Source organism: Bubalus bubalis, chromosome 16 (genome assembly GCF_019923935.1).
Source record: "Bubalus bubalis isolate 160015118507 breed Murrah chromosome 16, NDDB_SH_1, whole genome shotgun sequence".
NCBI classification, from domain to species: domain Eukaryota; kingdom Metazoa; phylum Chordata; class Mammalia; order Artiodactyla; family Bovidae; genus Bubalus; species Bubalus bubalis.
The window spans coordinates 640,616-656,261 of record NC_059172.1 but is presented as its reverse complement, the minus strand read 5'-3'; the positions used below and the strand labels follow the sequence as shown (position 1 = coordinate 656,261).

The 15,646-nt window shown below is 42.9% G+C and overlaps 1 protein-coding gene across 1 annotated transcript in view; it reads right to left on the bottom strand.

Moving 5' to 3' along the window:
- The window catches only part of LOC123329846 (atherin), a 42,805-nt gene that overhangs the window by 25,837 nt on the left and 1,322 nt on the right, over positions 1–15,646 (bottom strand). The gene's annotated exons all lie outside the window — the stretch shown is intronic.

Here is a 15,646-nt window from a genome sequence, read left to right as displayed (position 1 = left end):
GTATTGCAGGTGGATGCTTTACCATCTCAGCCACAGAGGAAGTTTACTCAGTTACTTATATGCAAACCCTAGAAGATTGGGATGAGCTTATTTTAATAAATGGACTAGAAATGTATCTGCTTCAAGGTATCTTTATACAGCAACTGAACAAGAGAAAACAGGAAACAGCTGGCCACTTTGGGGTGCCCAGAAAGCTGCCTCAGGAGGCGGCCTGCACTGCTCAGGTGCTACCCCAGAAAGGCAGCAGATTCTGTGAATCTGCCGGCACTCTCTTACAGGGGCCATACCACTCTTCCGACGGCTTCAGTTTTTGAGGACTCAAGTAGGCACCGATCAATGGACTTCTCTTGAATTAACTGATTAAGTAACTAATTTGGCTGCACCAGGCCTTGGTTGCGGCGCTCGGGCTCAGGGGTGACAGTGGGGGCCCAGTCACCCCGTGGTGTGTGCGATCGTGGTTCCTTGACAAGGGGTCAAAACCCACGTCCCCTGCACTGCAAGGGAGATTCTTAACCACCGGACCAGGAGGGACGTCCCAGATTAGTGTACTTCTAAAATGATAGTTCAGTGACAATAATGCCAGTGAGATATTATGTATAATCGCAACAGTGATCTGGCAAGAAAAATTAAATGCAACCACCATCTACTGGTTTGAGAAATGGAGCCACAGTTGACTGAGAAATTAATAAGACTGGTGTAAACAACATGAGAATACTTGAAATCCTGCTGAATGTTTATTGTAAAAGGTAAGTGTATTATGTTTTCAATAAAAAGAAAGTAGCTCTTTTTAAAAAGGCATGTTAGTCTTTGATTTGAGAATGAATGTTCACAAAATATAACTCAGCAGTTCATGCATCAGCATCTTATTTTCCTTCTAGGAAACAAAGGGATGTGATGAAGAAAGCAGCATATAAAAGAAATTTGTGTTATGACGGCAACTCAAGGCAGCAAGTACTCTTAAGACACAGAACCTACTCAGAGAATTCCATCCAAAAAATGTTGAAAGGAAAATACTTGTAAACACCCAGCTGTGGATGTGACTGGTGGAGGCAGTCAGGTCCAATGCTGTAAAGAACAATATTGCATAGGAACCTGGGATGTTAGGTCCATGAATCAAAGTAAATTAGAAATGGTCAAACAGGAGATGGCAAGAGTGAACACTGACATTTTAGAAATCGGTGAACTAAAATGGACCAGAACGGGCAAATTTATTCAAATGACCATTATAATTACAACTGTGGGCAGGAACCCCTTAGAAGAAATGGAGCAGCCCTCATAGTTAACAAGAGTCCAAAATGCAGCACTCGGTGCAATCTCGAAACAACAGAATGACCTCTGTTCATTTCCAAGGCAAATCATTTAATATCACGGTAATCCAAGTCTATGCCCCAACCAGTAATGCAGAAGAAGCTGAAGTTGAATGGTTCTATGAAGACCTGCAAGGCCTTCTAGAATTAACACACAAAAAAGATGTCCTTTTCATCATAGGGGACTGTAATACAAAAGTAGGAAGTCAAGAGATCCCTGGAGTAACATGAAAGTTTGGCCTTGGTATACAAAAGAAAGAAGGGCCAAGGCTAACAGAGATTTGCCAAGAACACACTGGTCAGAGCAAACACCCTCTTCCAACAACACAAGAGAAGACTCTACACATGGACAGCACCAGATGGTCGACACTGAAATCAGATTGATTATATTCTTTGCAGCCAAAGATGGAGAAGCTCTATACAGTCAGCAAAAACAAGACCAGGAGCTGACTGTGGCTCAGATCATGAATTTTTTCTTGTAAAATTCAGTCTTAAATTGAAGAAGGAGGGAAAACCAATATACCATTCAGGTATGAGTTAAATAAAATCCTTTATGATTATACAGTGGAAGTGACAAACAGATTCACGGAATTAGAGCTAACAGAGTGCCTGAAGAATGATGGGTGAAAGTTGGTAAAACTGTACAGGAGGCTGTCATCAAAACCATCCCCAAGAAAAAGAAATGCAAAAAGGCAAAATGGTTCTCTGAGGAGGCCTTACAAAGATCCGAAAAAGAGAGAGAAGCAAAAGGCAAAGGAGAAAAGGAAAGCCATATTCACCTGAATGCAGTGTTCCAAAGAATAGCAAGGAGCGATAAGAAAGTCTTCCTAAGTGATCAATGCAAAGAAATAGAGGAAAACAATAAAATGGGAAAGACCAGAGAGCTCTTCAAGAAAATTAAAGATACCAAGGGGACATTTCATGCAAAAGAGGGTACAATGAAAGACTGAAACGGTATGGACCTAACAGAAGCAGAAGATATTAAGACATGGAAGAATACACAGAAGACCTATACACAAAAGATCTTTATGACCCAGATAACCACAATGGCGGGATGATCCATGTAGAGCCAGACACTGTGAAGTGCAAGGTCAACTCAACCTTACAAAGCATCACTATGAACAAACCTAGTGGAGGTGATGGAATTCCAGTTGAGCAATTTTAAATCCTAAAAGATGATGCTGTGAAAGTCAGTCAGGTAGTCACTTCAGTCACTCAGTCATGTCTGACTCTTTGTGATCCCATGAACTGCAGCATGCCAGGCCTCCCTGTCCATCACCAACTCCCAGAGTTTACTCAAACTCATGCCCATTGAGTTGGTGATGGCATTCAACCATCTCATCCTCTGTCATCCCCTTCTCCTCCTGCCCTCAATCTTTCCCAGCATCAGGGTCTTTTCAAATGAGTCAGTTCTTTGTATCAGGTGGCCAAAGTATTGGAGGTTCAGCTTCAACATCAGTCCTTCCAATGAATATTCAGCACCGATTTCCTTTAGGATGGATTGGTTGGATCTCCTTGCAGTCCAAGGGACTCTCAAGAGTCTTCTCCAACACCACAGTTCAAAAACATCAATTCCTCAGTGCTCAGATTTCTTTATAGTCCAACTCTCATATTCATACATGACTCCTGGAAAAACCATAGCCTTGACTAGATGGACCTTTGTTGGCAAAGTAATGTCTATGCTTTTTTAAATGCTGTCTAGGTTGGTCATAACTTTTCCAAGGAGTAAGCGTCTGTTAATTTCGTGGCTGCAGTTACCATCTACAGTAATTTTGGAGCCCAGAAAAATAAAGTCAGCCACTGTTTTCACTGTTTCTCCCTTTATTTGCCATGAAGTGATGGGACAGATGTCCTGATCTTTGTTTTCTGAATATTGAGCTTTAAGCCAACTGCACTCAATATGCCAGCAAATTAGGCAAACTCGGCAGCTGCCAAAGGACTGGAAAAGGTCAGTTTTCATTCTAATCCCAAAGAAAGACATTGACAAAGAATGTTCAAACTACTGCACAATTGCACTCATCTCACATGCCAGCAAAAAATGCTCAAAATTATCCAAGCTAGGCTTCAACAGTATGTGAACCGAAAACTTCCAGATGTTCAAGCTGGATTTAGAAAAGGCTGAGGAACCAAAGACCAAATTGCCATCACCCGTTGGATCACAGAAAAAGCAAGAGAGTTCCAGAAAAACATCTACTTCTGCTTTACTGACTACGCCAAAACCTTTGGCTGCGTGGGTCAAAACAAACTGAAGAAAATCCTTAAAGGTAGGGGAATAGCAGACTACCTTACCTGCCTCCTGAGAAATTTGTATGCAGGTCAATAAGCAACAGTTAGAACCAGAAAACAGACTGGTTCAAAATCTGGAAAGGAGTATGTCAAGGCTGTATATTGTCACCCTGATTATTTAACTTATATGCAGAGTACATTATGAGAAACGCTGGGCTGGATGAAGCACAAGCTGGAATCAAGATTGCCGGGAGATATATCAATAAACTCAGATATGCAGATGACATCTGCCTTATGGCAGAAAGCAAAGAAGAACTAAAGAGCCTCTTGATGAAAGTGGAAGAGGAGCATCAAAACATTGGCTTAAAGCTCAACATTCAGAAAACTAAGATCATGGAATCTGGTCCCATCACTTCATGGCAAGTAGATGGGGAAATAATGGAAACAGTGAGAGACTTTATTTTCTAGGGCTCCAAAATCACTGCAGATGGTGACTGCAGCCATGAAATTAAAAGACACTTGTTCCCTGGGAGAAAAGCCATGACCAACCTAAACAGCATATTAAAAAGCAGAGACATTACTTTGCCAACAAGGGTCCGTCTAGTCAAGGCTATGGTTTATCCAGTAGTCACGTAAGGATGTGAGAGTTGGACTATAAAGAGAACTGAGTGCTGAAGAATTGATGCTTTGAACTCTGGTATTGGAGAAGACTCTTGAGAGAGTCCCTTGGACTGCAAGGAGATCCAACCAGTCCATCCCAAAGGAAATCAGTCCTGAATATTCATTGGAAGGACTGATGCTGAAGCTGAAGCTCCAAAACTTTGCTCACCTGATGTGAAGAACTGACTCATTAGAAAAGAGCCTGATGCTGGGAAAGATTGAAGGTTGGAGGAGAAGGGGATGACAGAGGATGAGATGGTTAGATGGCATCACCAATTTGATGGACATGAGCTTGTGCAAACTCTGGAAGTTGGTGATGGACAGAGGAGCCTGGCATGCTGCAGTCATGGGGTCACAAAGAGTCAGTCAGGACTAGCAACTGAACTGAACTGAATGCATATATATGGAATCTAGAAAAATGATACTGATAAACCTATCTGCAGGACAGCAACAGAGATACAGATATAGAGTACAGACTTGTGGGCACAGCAAGGGGAAGCAGAGGGTGGGACGAATTGAGACAGTAGTACTGACACATTCATATTCAGTTCAGCTCAGCTCAGTTCAGTCGCTCAGTCGTGTCCGACTCTTTGCGACCCCATGAATCGCAGCATGCCAGGCCTCCCTGTCCATCACCAACTCCCAGAGTTCACTCAGACTCACGTCCATCGAATCAGTGATGCCATCCAGCCATCTCATCCTCTGTCGTCCCCTTCTCCTCCTGCCCCCAATCCCTCCCAGCATCAGAGTCTTCCAATGAGTCAACTCTTCGCATGAGGTGGCCAAAGTACTGGAGTTTCAGCTTTAGCATCAGTCCTTCCAAAAAATAGATAACCAGTGAGAATTTGACGCATGATGCAGGGAGCTCAACCTGGTGCTCTGAGACAACCTAGAGAGGTGGATGAGGTGGGAGGTTCAGGATGGAGGGGACATATGTATACCTATGGCTGAGCCATGTGGATGTATGGTATAAAGCAACACAGCTTGTAAAGCAATTATCCTCCAATTAAAAATAAATAAAATGTAAAAACCCAGAAAAAAAAAGAAATACCATATGATCCAGGAATTCCATGCCTGGGCATATACTCTCCCCCCCACAAAAAAAAAAAAAAAAAAAAAAAAAACCAAAACACTAAATTGAAAGAATGCATGTGATAGCTTATGGTGAACGGGGCTGAGTTCGTGGTCTCTGAAAGAGAAACTTTCACTCCAGAGCCAAAGACGCAGTCTCTGTCACTCAGAGCTTTGTATAGCAGAGATTTCATTAGAGTGAAAGTGACAGAAAAAGTTTCCAGCACAAAGCACTTGAAACAGGCTGTTGTGAAAGAGGGTAGAAGAGTACCTGCCTCACTAGTTTGAGCCCAACGTTTTACACTTCCAATTAGCTGATAAGAATAGACACAAAGAACACCTCAAGGTTGTGAAAGTTTTATCAGACCTTTTCTCACAACATACAATTAGAGATAATATTAGCATAAGATAAGCCAGAAACGGCTCTGGGCACATGAGAAAGCAGTGAATTAGAAAACAGACTTCTAGGCAAGATTTGTTACAATTATGATCATTAACATGAAGCCTAAGAAAAGCATTTTCCATGAGTAAGATACATTGTGCTTAAAGAAACACCAGTTTTCAAATGAAATATGCTGTTTAAAATTAACACAGAGCCTAGGGAAACATGCCCTGTGTGACCAAGGCAGAGGAAGTGGAAGAAAAAGAACGCTTGCCTCCTCCTCCTTAAGGGGGCCATGGACTCCCTATCAACCTGCCTCAGCTTTAACTCTCTCACATGCTCCCCAGTGTTCACAGCAGCATTATTTACTGTAGTCAGGACAAGGAAGCAACCTAAATGTTCATCAACAGATGATGCATAAGGAAGATACGGTATATATCCACAATGAAATCCTCAGCCATAAAAACCAATATTTTGCCATTTGCAGCAACATGCATGGACTTGGAGAGTGTTATGTTAAGTGAAATAAGACAAAGAAAGATAACTACTATATGATATTTACATTATTTAAAGATAAATACATCAAAAAGATAATAAATACATCATTTATACATGGAACTGAAAAAACATAATGAAACTAGTAAATGGAATCAAAAGGAAGCAAACTCACAGATATAGAGAACAAACTACTGGTTACCAGTGTGGGGAGGTGGGGGTGTCACAAAATACCTGTGCGGGAATGAGAGGTTCAAACTGCTGGGTGTGAGACAGGCTCAAGGATGTGCTACAAAACAAGAGGGGTGCAGCCGTAATTGTGTACTGAGTGTAAATGGCAAGTGACCTTTAAAAACTGTATATGAATAAAAACTTTTTAAAAAGTATACTTAAGCCAGAAAACAACAAAAAAAGAATTACCTTTCTAAAATCCATAAATGTATCTTAGATATGCACATATCATTCCTTCATGCCAGGCCTACACAACATTCCAGGAAACTCTTTTTCCCAGAGCGTGGGATGGACTTGATCTCCCCGGAGAAAGGGTATTCTCCTCATTTGTGCACAGACTATAACCAGGCTCCTGCTCTGTAAGAAGGATTGAAGAAAACACAAGACTATCTGAACAGCCTCAGGACTTGAAGCTTGGGGGAGAGCTTGGAGGCAATATCTGGGGCCAAGTGGCCTCCTCCCAGAGAAGCAACAGCAAGCCTGAGCAGCCTAAGACATGGACAGAATGTGGATGCCCCACACATGCAGCAGCAGCTCAGCAGAGGCCTCATAAGCTAGAGAACAATGTGGAAATTCTGGGGACTCCCAGAAATACTTTGCAAGTGGCAATGTGCAAAGAGCTGAGGTGTATCTGGCAGCTTCGTTCATCTGACAACCTTAAATAGGACTGTGTGGGCGTGTCAGCTCACGGTGACCAGTACGTTCTCTTGGCAAAACTCTGCTAGCCTTGTCCTGCTTCATTTTGTACTCCAAGGCCAAATCTGCCTGTTTCTCCAGACCAGAGAACAAACTGCTCATAGCAAACACCCTCTTCCAAAAACACAAGACAAGACTCTACACAGGGACATCACCAGATGGTCAATTCTGAAATCAGATAACCACGATGGTTTGATCACCGACCTAATGCCAGACATCCTGGAATGGGAAGTCAAGTGGGCCTTAGCAAGCATCACTACAAACAAAGCTAGTGGAGGTGATGGAATTCCAGTTGAGCTATTCCAAATCCTAAAAGATGATGTTGTGTGAAAGTATATACTCAATATGCCAGCAAATTTGGAAAACTCAGCAGTGGCCACAGGACTGGAAAAGGTCAGTCTTCATTCCAATCCCAAAGAAAGGCAATGCCAAAGAATGCTCAAACTACCATACAATTGCACTCATCTCACATGGTAGCAAAATAATGTTGAAAATTCTCCGAGCCAGGCTTCAACAGTACGTGAACCATAAACTTCCAGATGTTCAGCTGGATTTAGAAAAGGCAGAGGAACCAGAGATCAAATAGTCAACATCCGTTGGATCACAGAAAAAGCAAGAGAGTTCCAGAAAAAAAAATCTATTTCTGCTTTATTAACTATTTCAAAGCCTTTGACTATGTGGATCAAAACAAACTGTGGAAAATTCTGAAAGAGATTGAAATACCAGACCATGTGACCTGCCTCTTGAGAAATCTGTAAACAGGTCAGGAAGCAATAGTTAGAACTGTACATGGAACAACAGACTGGTTCCAAATAGGAAAGGAGTATGTTAAGGCTGTATCTTGTCACCCTGCTTATTTAACTTATATGCAGAGTACATCATGAGAAACGCTGGGCTGGAAGAAGCACAAGCTGGAATCAAGATTGCCAGGAAAAATATCAATAACCTCAGATATGCAGATGACACCACCCTTATGGCAGAAAGTGAGGAGGAACTAAAGAGCCTCTTGATGAAAGTGAAAGTGGAGAGTGAAAAGGTTGGCCTAAAGCTGAACATTCAGAAAACTAAGATCATGGCATCCTGTCCCATCACGTCATGGGAAATAGATGGGGAAACAGTGGAAACAGTGTCAGACTTTATTTTGGGGGGCTCCAAAATCACTGCAGATGGTGACTGCAGCCATGAAATTAAAAGATGCTTACTCCTTGGAAGAAAAGTTATGACCAACCTAGATAGCATATTCAAAAGCAGAGACATTACTTTGCCAACAAGTCCGTCTAGTCAAGGCTATGGTTTTTCCTGTGGTCATGTATGGATGTAAGAGTTGGACTGTGAAGAAGGCTGAGTGCCGAAGAATTGATGCTTTTGAACTGTGGTGTTGGAGAAGACTCTTGAGAGTCCCTTGGACTGCAAGGAGATCCAACCAGTCCATTCTGAAGGAGATGAGCCCTGGGATTTCTTTGGAAGGAATGATGCTAAAGCTGAAACTCCAGTACTTTGGCCACCTTGTACCAAGAGTTGACTTATTGGAAAAGACTCTGATGCTTGGAGGGATTGGGGGCAGAAGGAGAAGGGGACAACAGAGGATGAGATGGCTGGATGGCATCACAGACTCGATGGACGTGAGTCTGAGTGAACTCCGGGAATTCATGATGGACAAGGAGGCCTGGCGTGCTGCGATTCATGGGATTGCAAAGAGTCGGACACGACTGAGTGACTGAACTGAACTGTACTGAACTGATATATACACACAATGGAATACTGCTGCTGCTGCTGCTGCTAAGTCGCTTCAGTCGTGTCCGACTTTGCGTGACCCCATAGATGGCAGCCCACCAGGCTCCCCCGTCCCTGGGATTCTCCAGGCAAGAACACTGGAGTGGGTTGCCATTTCCTTCTCCAATGCATGAAAGTGAAAAGTGTATGCTTGGGGCTAGTGCACTGGGACGACCCAGAGGGATGGTATGGGGAGGGAGGAGGCAGGAGGGTTCAGGATGGGGAACACATGTATACCTGTGGCGGATTCATTTTGATATTTGGCAAAACTAATACAATTATGTAAAGTTTAAAAATAAAATTAAAAAAAAGTGTAAATGAAGTCGTTCAGTCGTGTCCAACTCTTAGCGACCCCATGGACTGCAGCCTATCAGGCTCCTCCACCCATGGGATTTTCCAGGCAAGAGTACTGGAGTGGGTTGCCATTGCCTTCTCTGTCAATGGAATACTACTCAGTCATAAAAAAAGAATGAACTTTTGCCAACTTCAGCAACTTGGATAGACTTGGAGGGCATTATGCTATGTGAAATGTCAATCAGAGAAAGATAAATAATGTATAATATCACTTATCTGTATAAAAAATACTACAAAAAGTGAGTATAATAAAAAAGAAGCAAACTCTCCGATATACAGAACAAACTAGTGGTTACCAGGAGCTACGGGAAAGTGAAAGTGTTAGTTGCTCAGTTGTGTCTGACTCTTCGCAACCCCATGGACTACAGCCTGCCAGGCCCCTCTGTCCATGGAATTCTCCAGCAAGAATACTAGAATGGGTAGCCATTCCCTTCTCCAGGGGATCTTCCTGACCCAGGGATCAAACCCAGGTCTCCCACATTGCAGGGAGATTCTTAACCATTTGAACCACCAGGGAAGTAGGGAGGGGAGTGGGATTATATAGATGTGGGAGAGCAGGAAGTACAAACCACTGGATTTAAGATAGATTCAAGAATGTATTGTACAACATGGGACTATAGTCAATATTTTGTAATAACTCTAAACAGAAATCAATCTTTAAAAACTATATAGAATTTTTTAAAAGATTAAAAAAAAACTACATGTGGAATGAGTCTCACTGAAAACTAACTGGAAACTGGTACAAGGACACCTTTACAACCAAAGCTGTAAGAAAGATACACATGTAATTGGATAAAAAAGAAAGAGATCAGGTCAGGATCTGTGACGCAGGTGACTCAGAGGCAAAGGGAGATTACACAGGGAGACTCCCACCCTGAGAAGTGAGGGTGCAGGCCACTTACTGGACACCCCTCACCAGAGGCCGGGCCCAGGGAAGATGAGTCTCCTTATCTGGTTGGAGGGCTGCTGGGACTAACAGGAGGGCTGTGGGAAGTCTGGTCTCTGCCTGTGAGGAGCATCAGAGCACTAGCTTGCCCCTGAGGCAAAGAGGAGAGGGGGGATTGAGGACTGCTCTAGTAGAGGCCATGTCCTGCAACTGCCCGAGCACCAAGTAGGCCCTCCTGAGCCTAGGGAACACTCCAGCCCTGTTTACTCCACATCACAGCTCTACACTGGACCTACGAGGGCTGCCATGACCAAGGAGAGCGTGCACCCAGGGACTCAGAGGCTGGATAGCATCTGAGCAGGGCAAGGGCAAGAGCTGCTGGGCAGCAACTGCCTGCACCACCCCTGCTGCTTCAGCACTGCTCAGCTGTGGGGCAAGGACCCCAGTGCTCAGAGAGAGGACGTGGGCACTTAAAGGGAACAGAGCCGACTCTGGGCTCAGGGCTTCCGCCCCCAGCGACTTGGGACCTGAACCCCTTGCCCCTGATGGGGCAGTGTTGGCCACTGAGTAGCAAGGAACCCCACCTCACACTCAGCAACGGCTCTAGTCCCTCGATCTTGAGCCTGACAAGAATGAATCAGGAAGACAAAGACAGTATAAACAGACCAATCACTAGTCCTGAAGCTGCATTCCTAATTTTAAAAACTCCCAGCAAACAGAAGTCTAGGATAAGATGACTTCAAAGGGAAATTCTACCAATCTTATAAAGAAGTGATAGTTATCACTTCTTGAACTGTTTGGAAAACTCGAAGCAGAAACAACACTCTCAAATTTATTTTACATGGCCACCATTACCCTGATACCAAAACTAGACAAAGACATCTATTCATACCTATGTTCATACTGAATACATGTGAATGAATATGTAGTCATACTCACTGAATTAAGATAAATATATATTTGAAACCCCATCCAAGAAAATCATCAAATCTACAATAATTTCCAGAGACTTCCAGCTAAACTTCACTTCCCTCAAATCACTCATGACAGCAAGTTACAACAGGCCACCATTGCATCAGAACTCTTATTCCTACTAAATCCATAATCTTGAGGTTGAAGACACATTCAAGGCAGATTCCTCTTTTTCTTAGCACATGCATGCTAAGTCACTTCAGTCAATATCTGACGCTTGCAGTCCTACAGACTGTAGCCCACCAGACTCCTCTGTCCATGGGATTCTCCAGGCAAGGATACTGGAGTGGGTTGCCATGCCCCCCTCCTCCAGGGAATCTTCCAGACCCAGGGATCAAACCCACATCTCCTGTGGCTTCAATAATCCGGAAAAACTCCTTCTTTAGCACACATTATGCTTAGTATTCCTGCCTCTTGATAAATCTGTATGGAGGTCAGGAAGCAAGAGTTAGAACTGTACATGGAACAACAGACTGGTTCCAAATAGGAAAAGGAGTATGTTAAGGCTGTATCTTGTCACCCTGCTTATTTAACTTATATGCAGAGTACATCATGAGAAACGCTGGGCTGGAAGAAGCACAAGCTGGAATCAAGATTGCCAGGAAAAATATCAATAACCTCAGATATGCAGATGACACCACCCTTATGGCAGAAAGTGAGGAGGAACTAAAGAGCCTCTTGATGAAAGTGAAAGTGGAGAGTGAAAAGGTTGGCCTAAAGCTGAACATTCAGAAAACTAAGATCATGGCATCCTGTCCCATCACGTCATGGGAAATAGATGGGGAAACAGTGGAAACAGTGTCAGACTTTATTTTGGGGGGCTCCAAAATCACTGCAGATGGTGACTGCAGCCATGAAATTAAAAGATGCTTACTCCTTGGAAGAAAAGTTATGACCAACCTAGATAGCATATTCAAAAGCAGAGACATTACTTTGCCAACAAGTCCGTCTAGTCAAGGCTATGGTTTTTCCTGTGGTCATGTATGGATGTAAGAGTTGGACTGTGAAGAAGGCTGAGTGCCGAAGAATTGATGCTTTTGAACTGTGGTGTTGGAGAAGACTCTTGGACTGCAAGGAGATCCAACCAGTCCATTCTGAAGGAGATCAGCCCTGGGATTTCTTTGCAAGGAATGATGCTAAAGCTGAAACTCCAGTATTTTGGCCACCTCATGTGAAGAGTTGACTCATTAGAAAAGGCTCTGATGCTGGGAGGGATTGGGGGCAGGAGGAGAAGGGAACGACAGAGAATGAGATGACTGGATGGCATCACTGACTTGATGGACGTGAGTCTGAGTGAACTCCAGGAGTTGATGATGGACAGGGAGGCCTGGTGTGTTGCAATTCATGGGGTCGCAAAGAGTTGGACACGACTGAGCAACTGAACTGAAATGAATGCTTAGTATTGTCAGAACCCTCTCTTCTCACAACAGGTAAAGTGCAAAAGAAAATACAAATGTTAGAAAACAAAGTGCCTCATTACATAAAAATAAAATACCCTCATCTTTGCATAAAATGTTCCCTTGGTATCTTTAATTTTCTTGAAGAGATCTTTAGTCTTTCCCATTCTATTGTTTTCCTTTATTTCTTTGCATTGATCACGGAGGAAGACTTTCTTATCTCTCCTTGCTATTCTTTGAACTCTGCATTCAAATGGGTATAGCTTTCCTTTTCTTCTTTGCTTTTCACTTCCCTTCTTTTCACAGCTATTTGTAAGGCCTCCTCAGACAGCCATTTTGCTTTTCTGCATTTCTTTTTCTTGGGGATGGTGTTGATTCATGTCTCCTGTACAGTGTCATGAACCTCCACCCATAGTTCATCAGGTACTCTGTCTATCAGATCTAGTCCCTTAAATCTATTTCTCACTTCCAATGCATAGTCATAAGGGATTTGATTTAGGTCATACCTGAATGGTCTAGTGGTTTTCTCCACTTTCCTCAATTTCAGTCTGAATTTGGCAATAAGGAGTTCATGATCTGAGCCATAGTCCACTCCCAGTCTTGTTTTTGCTGACTGTACAGAGCTTCTCCATCTTTGGCTGAAAAGAATATAATCAATCTGATTTCGGTGTTGACCATCTGGTGATGTCCATGTGTAGAATCTTCTCTTGTGTTGTTGGAAGAGGGTGTTTGCTATGATCAGTGCGTTCTCTTGGCAAAACTCTATTAGCTTTTGCCCTGCTTCATTCTGTACTCCAAGGCCTGTTACTCCAGGTGTTTCTTGACTTCCTACTTTTGCATTCCAGTCCCCTATAATGAAAAGGACATCTTTTTTAGGTGTTAGTTCTAGAAGGTCTTGTAGGTCTTCATAGAACTGTTCAACTTCAGCTTCTTCTGAGTTACTGGTCAGGGCATAGACTTGGACTACCATGGTATTGAATGGTTTTCCTTGGAAACGAATAGAGATCATTCTGTCGTTTTTGAGATTGCATCCAAGTACTGCATTTCGGACTCTTTCGTTGACTATGATGGCTATTCCATTTCTTCTAAGGGATTCCTGCCCACAGTAGTAGACATAATGGTCGTCGGAGTTAAATTCATCCATTCTAGTCCATCTTAGTTCACTGATTCCTAGAATGTCGATTTTCACTCTTGTCATCCTCCGTTTGACCACCTCCAATTTGCTTTGATTCATGGACCTAACATTCCAGGTTCCTATGCAATATTGCTCTTTACAGCATCAAACTTGCGTCTATCACCAGTCAGATAATCATGATGGTGTGATCACACATGTAGAGCCAGACATCCTGGAATGTGAAGTCAAGTGGGCCTTAGAAAGCATCACTACGAACAAAGCTAGTGGAGATGATGGAATTCCAGTTGAGCGATTTCAAATTCTGAAAGATGATGCTGTGAAAATACTGCACTCAATATGTCAGCAAATTTGGAAAACTCAGCAGTAGCCACAGGACTGGAAAAGGTCAGTTTTCATTCCAATCCCAAAGAAAGGTAGTGCCAAAGAATGCTCAAACTACCGCACAATTGCACTGATCTCACACGTTAGTAAAGTGATGCTTGAAATTCTCCAAGCCAGGCTTCAGTGAACCGTGAACTTCCAGATGTTCAAGCTGGTTTTAGAAAAGGCAGAGGAACCAGAGATCAAACTGCTGACATCTGCTGGATCATTGAAAAAGCAAGAGTTCCAGAAAAACAGCTATTTCTGCTTTATTGACTATGTCAAAGCCTTTGACTGTGTGGATCACAACAAACTGTGGAAAATTCTGAAAGAGATTGGAATACCAGACCACCTGACCTGCCTCTTGAAAAATCTGTATGCAAGTCAGGAAGCAACAGTTAGAACTGAACGTGGACGAACAGACTGGTTCCAAATAGGAAAAAGAGTACGTCAAGGCTGTACATTGTCACCCTGCTTATTTAACTTATATGCAGAGTACATCATGAGAAACGCTGGGCTGGAAGAAGCACAAGCTGGGATCAAAATTGCCGGGAGAAATATCAATAACCTCAGATATGCAGATGACACCACCCTTATGGCAGAAAGTGAAGAGGAACTAAAAAGCCTCTTGATGAAAGTGAAAGAGGAGAGTGAAAAAGTTGGCTTAAAGCTCAACCTTCAGAAAACGAAGATCATGGCATCCGGTCCCATCACTTCATGGCAAATAGATGGGGAAACAGTGGAAACAGTGGCTGATTTATTTTTCTGGGCTCCAAAATCACTGCAGATGGTGATTACAGCCATGAAATTAAAAGGCGCTTACTCCTTGGAAGGAAAGTTATGACCTACCTATACAGCATATTAAAAAGCAGAGACATTACTTTGCCAACAAAGGTCCATCTAGTCAAGGCCATGGTTTTTCCAGTGGTCATGTATGGATGTGAGAGTTGAACTATCAAGAAAGCTGAGCACCGAAAAATTGATGCTTCTGAACTGTGGTGTTGGAGAAGACTCTTGAGAGTCCCTTGGACTAGAAGTAGATCCAACCAGTCCATCCTAAAGGAGATCAGTCCTGGATGTTCATTGGAAGGACTGATGTTGAAGCTGAAACTCTAATACTTTGGCCACCTGATGCAAAGAGCTGACTCATTTGAAAAGACTCTGATGCTGGGAAAGATTGAGGGCAGGAGGAGAAGGGGCCGACAGAGCATGAGATTGTTGGATGGCATCACCGACTCAATGGACATGGGTGTGGGTGGACTCTGGGAGTTGGTGATCGACAGGGAGGTCTGGTGTGCTGCAGTTCATGGGGTCGCAAAGAGTCGGACATGACTTGGCGACTGAACTGAACTGAAAATACCGTAAATGACATATCAACCAAAAGAAAATGTAAAAGTTTTAGGAAAGCCTGCAATATGTTTTTCTTTTGAATGAGGAGACTTTAGAGTCACAATGTAAGAAAGCTAGCCATGGGGCTAAAGGCAAAGTTATTGAGTTTACAATCCATTTCAGGCTTTACAATAATCATAAAAGATCATAGCACCTTTAAGACATACTTTTTGAGGTTTGGCAAAGAGTACTAGTGGCACTTGGGCAATTTCTGTGTAAAAGAAAAGTCAGTTTCTCTTTCTGAATGTTTTGCTCACTGGCTGTATCTTTCACTAAATATTTATACCCCAAACCTGAATTTTAACTTCCAAA